Source organism: Amblyomma maculatum, unplaced genomic scaffold (genome assembly GCF_055883805.1).
Source record: "Amblyomma maculatum isolate TAMU_Amacu unplaced genomic scaffold, ASM5588380v1 scaffold_114, whole genome shotgun sequence".
Classification (NCBI taxonomy): domain Eukaryota; kingdom Metazoa; phylum Arthropoda; class Arachnida; order Ixodida; family Ixodidae; genus Amblyomma; species Amblyomma maculatum.
In genome coordinates, this window is record NW_028146839.1 from 59,572 (window position 1) to 68,073 (window position 8,502).

General features: G+C 43.8%; 1 pseudogene; it reads right to left on the minus strand.

Moving 5' to 3' along the window:
- Positions 1-294: 294 nt before the first annotated feature.
- LOC146170641 (uncharacterized) lies at positions 295-6,697 on the minus strand (annotated as a pseudogene).
- Positions 6,698-8,502: the final 1,805 nt, after the last annotated feature.

Consider the following 8,502-nt stretch of genomic DNA (forward strand, 5'->3'; position numbering starts at 1 on the left):
GTGACTGTTCGTGCATCTATCTTTTTGGTTACTTCTTACTCTATTATTGCTATCCTCCTACATTCCTTACTTGCGATATGTTTACTGTTGGTAGTCAGTGACTAATTTATGAATAAATACTACACATCAACAGCATCAATGCCGTTACATCATTTTTTACATGCAGGTATAAAAAGGCGACAGCCTCAAAACTTGCCCTTTTTTCAAAAAAGGCTTCAGTTTGAGAAGACAGGAAAAGAACAAGAGCGGACCGTTGAAGAGAGGCGGTTGGCATTCGAACGCGATAGCCTAACTTTAGAGCGTGAAAAGCTGCTTCAGCATGTAAAAGAATGGGAGGCAGCTTGCAAAGAGCGAGCTGAGGACAGAGAACTTCGTCTTCAAGAAGCTGCCATACAGCGGCGCCTTCATAAAATGGACCTGCAAGACAGGGCCGAGGAAAGGAAGCTACGGGCCCAGGAAGCTGCAGAACGACGAAACCAAAAGGAAGTCAAGCTGCAGGAGCCTAGTGAAGTGTGCCGCATATTCATTAAGCAGCAGCAGGTGTTCATAAACCTTGTATCTAAGATGGCGTCAAAAGAAGACAATTAAAATCTGCAAACTGGTGATTAGTGCCATTTCAGTGCACTGTTTCGGAGTCTAACTGTGAAGCTCAGTTCTGTCTTGAGTAAACAGTTGCAAACGCCCTTCATATTGCTTCTCCACATCCACTAGCCAAAAAAATTACTACCTTGAACTATTCAATGTATTCACAAACATCAGTGTGTGCTGCAGCCAAATGTTAACCGATTTCAACAAGAAACACTGACACAATAATAACTGGCAGCAGGACTGAAAAGGGAAACAGACTGCCTGTGCAGGTGTTCATGCAGCCTGGCAAAGACCTCACTGAATGGCAGATTGTGTTTCATATGACATACAAATAGACACTCTCTGCACCTTAAATGCAGGAATGACCCTTTAGTGCTATGAGGGTTGTGTGTAATTTCTGCAAACACTGGTCATACAGCCTTGTATGTGCATTTCATAAAATCATGTTTTGCACAACAAACTGCTTCCTTCCACATGCCACAATTACTGTGTTCATCAGTGAAACACCAACACACATTTTTTGTCATACAGTCTTTGTGCAGCAGAAAAGATGATCAACAAGATAATTGGCAAGCTCAGCTGCTTCTGTCGGTCAGGGCCTATGTTTAGGGATTCATAGTCATGTGGTACCGGTCATGGAAACAAAATGTGTGAATGATCATGTGCGGACACAAGTTATTCTTGCTGAATGCTTTATGTTCATACCCAAGATAAGAATATTTTGCTGTCCTGAACTGGGACCAACCATTAGGCTCACTATAAGTACACATCCTAATGCATATTTATTAAATGAATGCAAAACAAATGTACTCATGCCTAGCTAATGTGGATGCTGTAAATAGGGAAGAATAAAATTAAGTCCTCGAGATGAAATAACCATTTTAATGCAGTTATATGCTCGGATAGTATGGAGACCATTCAAACAATGAACAGTGTGACTATGTACACCTCCCAAAGGTATCCATGTATTTTTATTACATTAATAAGGACAACAATGATGAAATTGCATATGAGGTAGCCAGAACTACTCGAATGAGTCCGGACTCTAAATATGATCGAGCTCATGACAATCTGACAGCCACGTGGATTGTGTTTGTTGTGAGCTATGTGAGCTCTATGCGAGCTAAAAATACAAAATCAGACCAAATCAGTATTTTTTTAAAAGAGCGTTGTGTAAGTTGTTCCTTCAAAACACACTTCATCAAGCCACTTTCTCAGCTCTGCAGCATGCTCATATGAGCGTGCCTGAGACACCTGCGGATGAGCTACCTCACAGCCGCTATAATTTTCGATCTCTAAGCTGCAAGCACGCAGCGACCAAGCTACCGAAGTACCTATAATCAAAGATGTGAAAAACCCCCTACATAAGGCCCTTGGAAAGTTTGTTCCCTGCCATTGGCCATACCATGGTGAATATGCTGGTTCTTGTCCGATCAATGAAGTTAAGCGGCACAGTTGCTTTTTCTTTTTTCTTTAAGGGGGGGGGAATTGTCATTGGTTTTAGGTCACTCGAGCAACCAGCTGATGTTACTTTACTGTCAATTAAAATCCTATCGTTCACGTATGTGCACACGGAGAGTGCACATACGTGGCACTTAGCGATCGCATGGCTTCTCGCTCACAATTTGATGCCTTGTGAAGCTTGTGCAGCGCATACATTTGCATGTTGTATACATTTACTGCACAAGCAGCTGCATAATCCGCTAGCAAACAATGTTACCACCTGCAAATTGGCAAGTGCTAGAGGCAAGCTGACATGAAACCAGTGAATGCCCGAAGACCAATACAAAGCAGGCAGAAACTTTCTGGTGGCGGCAAGTGGCATTTACAGGGGTACAGTGCTCAAATGATGAAAATGCATTCACCATGAGGTTCTCTGCTGTCAGGGAACAGAAGTAACCTATGGTGCTGATGCACAATGAAATCCTGAACCATGCAGAGTACACAAAATAAATTTGTCAGCATGCACTGCGAGATAGGCAGCATAGATTTTCCAGCAGTTTCCGGAATATATTTCAAGGCAATGGTTGAAAAAACTAAGCACTCATATGTATACTCCACACTAAACACACAGCACAACAGAACACATTTTGAAAAGAATCTCAACACAGTCTCATCAGAAGATAAAATTCTCTCAAAATTTCAAGGAACATTAGTGAGCATGCAATTAGTTGAAATAGTGGACAGTTGAACTTGTGGATTGACGGTGTATGCTTCCAACAGCTCTTACACCCTCCAGTAGTAATGCTCCAATTGAAAAGGAACCACTTGCGGTCAGGTTTGCAAACAAGAGATTTCATGTAATATACTGATGGAACTTAGAGTGCTCAGGTAGCTCCTGCAGAGTTGGCGGGCGTAAACCAAAAAACATACTGACTTGGCTGCCATACAAACGTGTGGCAGGTGGCAAGTATGGTTGCCACCTTATACATTTCAGGCACATTTTGAAGTAGCAGCTTCTGATTCTTCTTGTAATCCAAGAATGTAAACAGAATGGCAGCTTTCCCAAACCCCCATTCAACGGCTTGATGAATTGTGCTCATGGCAATGTTAAACAGCTGTTGTTGTCGGCTGAGTGCAGCACCTGCCTATGGCCGCATAAGGAGGGAATGCAGGGGATAGGCTGGGTCCACATAGATTGTGAAGATCGAACATACAGTCCACTGTCACTCAGGATCCCTGCAAAATACAAAACAATACCGAGTAATCACAGTGTTTGAACAACAAATGTGGGAAATGTTGAAGCAAAGTACACAGATTTCATTTTCACTGGGCGAGCTCGAGCCAAGAGAAAAAAACAATCTGCTAGGACACTTGTTTCCTGTCACCAATGTAGGTGCCTAGTAGACAACATTCTGCAGTAGGCTTCTATTCTGTAGTAATGAACATGTAGCACCTGCTGCTGCTGCACATAAGAAAGCAAGAATATTAGGTTTGGTTCAGTCTATCGGGTTTAACGTCCCAAAGCAACTCGGGCTACGAGAGATGCCGTACTGCATCTGCACTGGTGTGGTCTTGTTAATGACAAAAGGAATCTGCATAACCTGGCACGATGCCCTCTAAGTGATATACATTCAACTATATACCAGCTTCAATATACAGTGAACAAAATATTTTTCACCACTTCAATATTTTCTGAATTTGGCCAAACTCACTACAGTTGTGCTTTGTTAATACAACCCTCATTAATACAGACAACGTGAATTATGGACAATTTTTCTGGGGGCCAAACTTTTTAATGTATTTATACCTCATTAATATGGAAACTCATCTGGACAACAAACAAGAAAATGCATATGTGCTGATTGGGACCCATATATTTAGGTGCCATTACCATAGATAATTGCGTGAACAATATCTCTACTGCCCCAACCAGCGTCCAATTTTCTGCATTTTAAGTGTAGGACACTACAAGAATGTAATGAAAAAGTGCAAATGGCTGAGTGATGACACTTGTTTTAGTGGTTTCATCCTTCAGAGTGAATGGCTATGATGAAATCTGAATGCTGAAATGTAGCAGTGGTTCGTGGGATGCGAACATATAAGTAGAAGATCAGCCATTTACCATGACAGGCCATCACGTGCACCATAACCACTAGACGCATAAAGTTGCAACACATTATTTCAAGCACAATTATGATCGGGATAATGTGCTCATAAGTTAATATTGTCCAATTTTGACTTTACTGGCCATCACAACTGTTTTTGTGGGCGATCAAAATTCCTTTTTTTTCTGAATGCTTGAGCATTCAGCGTGTGGCAGCTTGAGTGGCATCTCTGCTTACAATAGTGGCTGTTTCTGAGGTCATAGTGCAGTTAGCCCATGACTTCACTTGCTAAGTCTGTCTCCGCCACAGGCTGTCACAATCACTTCGTGGCCACCGCCCATCAGCAGTGAGCCCGAGTTAAACGGACAGCCTCAATAAAAATCTCAATAACCTTGAATTCTAAGTCCAAGACTCGGTGACGGCCAGCCTGCGCCACTGCACAACGCAACAGAAAGGGTGGAGTCAAATTTTAAACTTACCACTTTTGGAATTGACAAGTTCCATATGGCTGCCGACAAGCGAGATGAATCATTTTGAACAAATGCACAGCATTCATTAGAACTATCGGAATCGTGACACACACACACCCAGAGCAGACTAACGTTTCTGAACTTTTGCATTCGGTTTGGCCACTCCACTGAGTGCTAGGGCCAGGCTGCAGAAAGTGCAGCCAAATCAAGGAGCCCTATAAATATAAATCCCCATTTTAGCCAAGCTTTCTCAAAGTGGAATTCTTTTTAGTGCAACACATAAGGGAGACAAGACAGGCGCTATGTCTTGTCCCCCTTATGCGTCACGCTAAAAAGAATTCCACTTGGAAAACATGAACTCACTAGCCCTGAAAAAAAAATATTGCAGATTTAGCCAAGCCATAAAAATGTGCCTGCGTGGCCCAGGAGTAGAGTGTCTACCTCAGGATTCTTGGAAGGCTGAAATCTGATCTCACCCTTCTATCTTGAAGGTGAAACCCAAGATGGCAGTGCCTGCCAACTGGCCCATGTGTGGTCTTGTGAAATCACACAACCCAACGCCCAGTCATGGCCATGTTAACTGCCAATACCTGCCAAAAGCCTTGCCTGTGTTTTTTCACTCGCAACGCCAACAACACCGACGCCAGATTTTCTGTGGAATGGGGCCTTTAGCACTATCACGGTAATATGCAGACCTGTCATGAAGCATTGCTAGAGTTGTTATTTAGCCGACACTTTCAAGGAACCTGCATTTCCTGTTGTGTTCTCTACAACTGCAACCGCCGCCTTTTGTATATGTTTAAAATTCATATATTACACCCATTACAGGGACTTGCAGGTCAATGCTGCTAAGAAAGCTGAATGTCTTCACAGCCTGCGAGCGCAGTCTGCGACAGACTGGTGCACCAAATATGTACAACACGCCCTTTTTTAAGTGCACACTCCTTTATTTGTACATCATAAGCGTGTTAGCAATTTGGTTATTTCACTGTGCACTGGTGTGCGATGAATACCATGGGCTTGTTTACTTTGCCTAATACAACATTGCATTAAGTTTTGTTACTGTTTAAAAATAGTTTTCTCAGTAATGCAAAATTTTGTTGCAAGCTTTGATATACCTGACATCTGAGTGTATATAAATTTATAATGTCAAAAACTTCGATCTGCTTCACTCACCAGCATCATGCCTGTGCCCAGGGTAAGGTCCATCCAGGTCGCACACAATGCCATTTGCACACATAATGGCCTGATATTTAACGACATACAGTAATTTATGTCCAGAAAAATAGATTTTCTGATTTGCAGTAGGCCTGCAGATGGGTCTGTCAGTACTATCCAAAAACCCCCAACAGTTGGCGAGAGGGGCACCTCTGCGAAGAACTGCCTGCAATGAAAGCAGAACCTTTTTGTGTGTGTGTGTGCATAAGACGGTACATGAGAAACGCTTCTGCGCCGTCACTGGTATGCAACATTTCGAAACATTGCTTTCGGACTATTGTGGGAGCTATAAGTTCGTAAAGTAATAATTGGTGAACACCTATTCATCAGCAGACGCTCTCTGCTGTTATGCAGTTGTCTGCGATATCAAAAAGAAGCCAAAACATTTTTTTTTATTGGGCCGCGGAATGGAACTAGTCTGGCTTGACGTGTACGCACCTCAGAAAAACGAACCAAGTCCGCCGGTTGCAGCCAATCGTGCCTCCTCAGGTCCAGAAGATGACCGAAGGTAGTCTCAATGTGGCAGAATAGAGAGGACACAATGCTCAACATTGCCGAGCAATGTCGGCCGAAGATGGGCTCTAAGTCCCACCACTTATTCGGGTATGCCAACCAATGTAGACCCATGAGCAATGCTTCTTCACCAGACACCTTGATGCCTTGGCTACTGAGGATGGTATCGGGCACAAGTAGCGAGGTCTTCGGTGCGCCAAAATGCACCTTGTCGAAATGGAACATCCGCCGAAACGACTCTTCGTCCAGGCAATCCACGTCCAGAAATCCGTTGTACGAAGCATAGCGTCGCGGCCCGGGCTCCCGGTACCGAAGAAAGAGGTCCTCTAAATCATTCCAGCTGAGGTCTAGATAGAGCAGCTGGTCGCAAAGTAAATCTGCCTGAGATCACCTAAACTTGGGCATCGTTTGAAAGTCACAAAAAAGTGTGCTTACAGAAGACGGTAAACAGCAGCAGCAATGCAAACGCACAGATTTGCACAGACGAACACAAGAAACGGCTAGCGGCGGTTCCCAGCGTGGATAGTCTCGGCCTGTTTCGACTCACTTAAAAAATTCAAAAGAAAAAAATGTATTACTTTGCACATGTATTCGAGCTTTATAAGTAACTTAAAATGAATTACTTAGTGTTTATTAATGTCATGAAAACAGAGCAGCATGTATATCAAGTTATTTCTTCTGCAAGTTTTTCTTTTAACCCATCATGACGCTGCATGCTCGCAACGTTAAGTGACCGCTATCATCGCTTTTCTAAAAGCAGAGAAAGTGCACGTGTTCCCCTAACGCTATGCACGTATGGATAGGGTCCCCCTATTTTCGTTCCGCCTATGCAATGAACCTGCAATGAAGTTAGCTGTATCGACTGCCGCGCCGTAACACATAGCCTAGCGAGAAGAGCAAATACTTTATGGCGCTCCCGTGGGGCGTTTTCACGCCACCTGCATGCGCTTACAGGGATCAGATTGCACGCTCTGCCGAACCCCTGTATGGCGTGCCTCAGATGACTGGGCTATATCGAGAGCGTCTGTGCATGGCCGTTATCTGCCACACGCGTATCCGTAATGCTGCAGAATATGGTCGGTCGTTTATCGCGAACCAAGCGCTAACAGCAGCAGTTTTTAGGCGCGCTGTGGAAAAATTGCAGCGCCGCCTAGGCAGTGCAGGTTCCCTATTCTAAAGCTCAGTCTCGGAGACGTGAAAAGCGGAGCTACGCCTGGCTTCGGCTGGAGCCCTTCCTCGAAGTATGCAATGAAACAGGGAGCTAAAAATCGCCTCCGTTCCAACGAAAATTCCTTTCTATTGTTCGATGAAATGACACATTGCTCCGTCAGGGTTAGTGCGGAGAGCTTTTGTGCGCGTCTATCAACGCACCTCATTCCAGAATATACATGACTGTGTAGGCCAAGCACGCACCATGTCAGAACAATGAAGACTTACCTTTAAGTGAAGCGCTGGTTTCTAGTCCGCCCGTGGTGCGTATCGGCCTGCTGCTCACTATAGACTCGATCGAAGGAATGCTCGAGGAATTCTAGCCACGAGCGGATATAAGCAAGGAATAGTTACGTGGGCGCACATGATTGGCTCACGGCGCTGTTCCTATTCTTCTTTTTCTTCTCACTCTATACCGACAGTGCGGGATTGGTCGGGGTGCAGTGCAGGTACATACATGAATGAATAGATGATGTTGATTTAGTTGCTGTTTTGTTGCGCCCTCAGATAATGGCACATACCCACGAGGGGGATTGGCTACGTGAAATCAGTAGTAAGAGAGTTATGCTGTTAGATATGGGAATAAAAAAACTAATACATATAGATATGCAATACGACAGAAAAAGGCCCCACTGATCAGAAAACAAAAGGAGTAATTTCAACTCAATATAATACGAACTCGAAGAGGAGGAGCAGCATAATCGGCGCACCTGCAAAAAAAATCCGTAAATTATGCGTAGGAACTCGCAATAAAAGAGCGTACCGCTGCTCTGTTCTACTTAAAACGAACAGAATGACAATAATGCATCCGTGAAGGTGGTTGCTATGATATCGACAAAATTCGCTTGAGACCGAAACGCTGCAAACCAAGGGATATGCTGCGCTGTTGTTTGTATTCACGAAATAATGTAGATCTGCTTTTGATAAGTCCCCAAATTCACAAATGCGATGCGTAC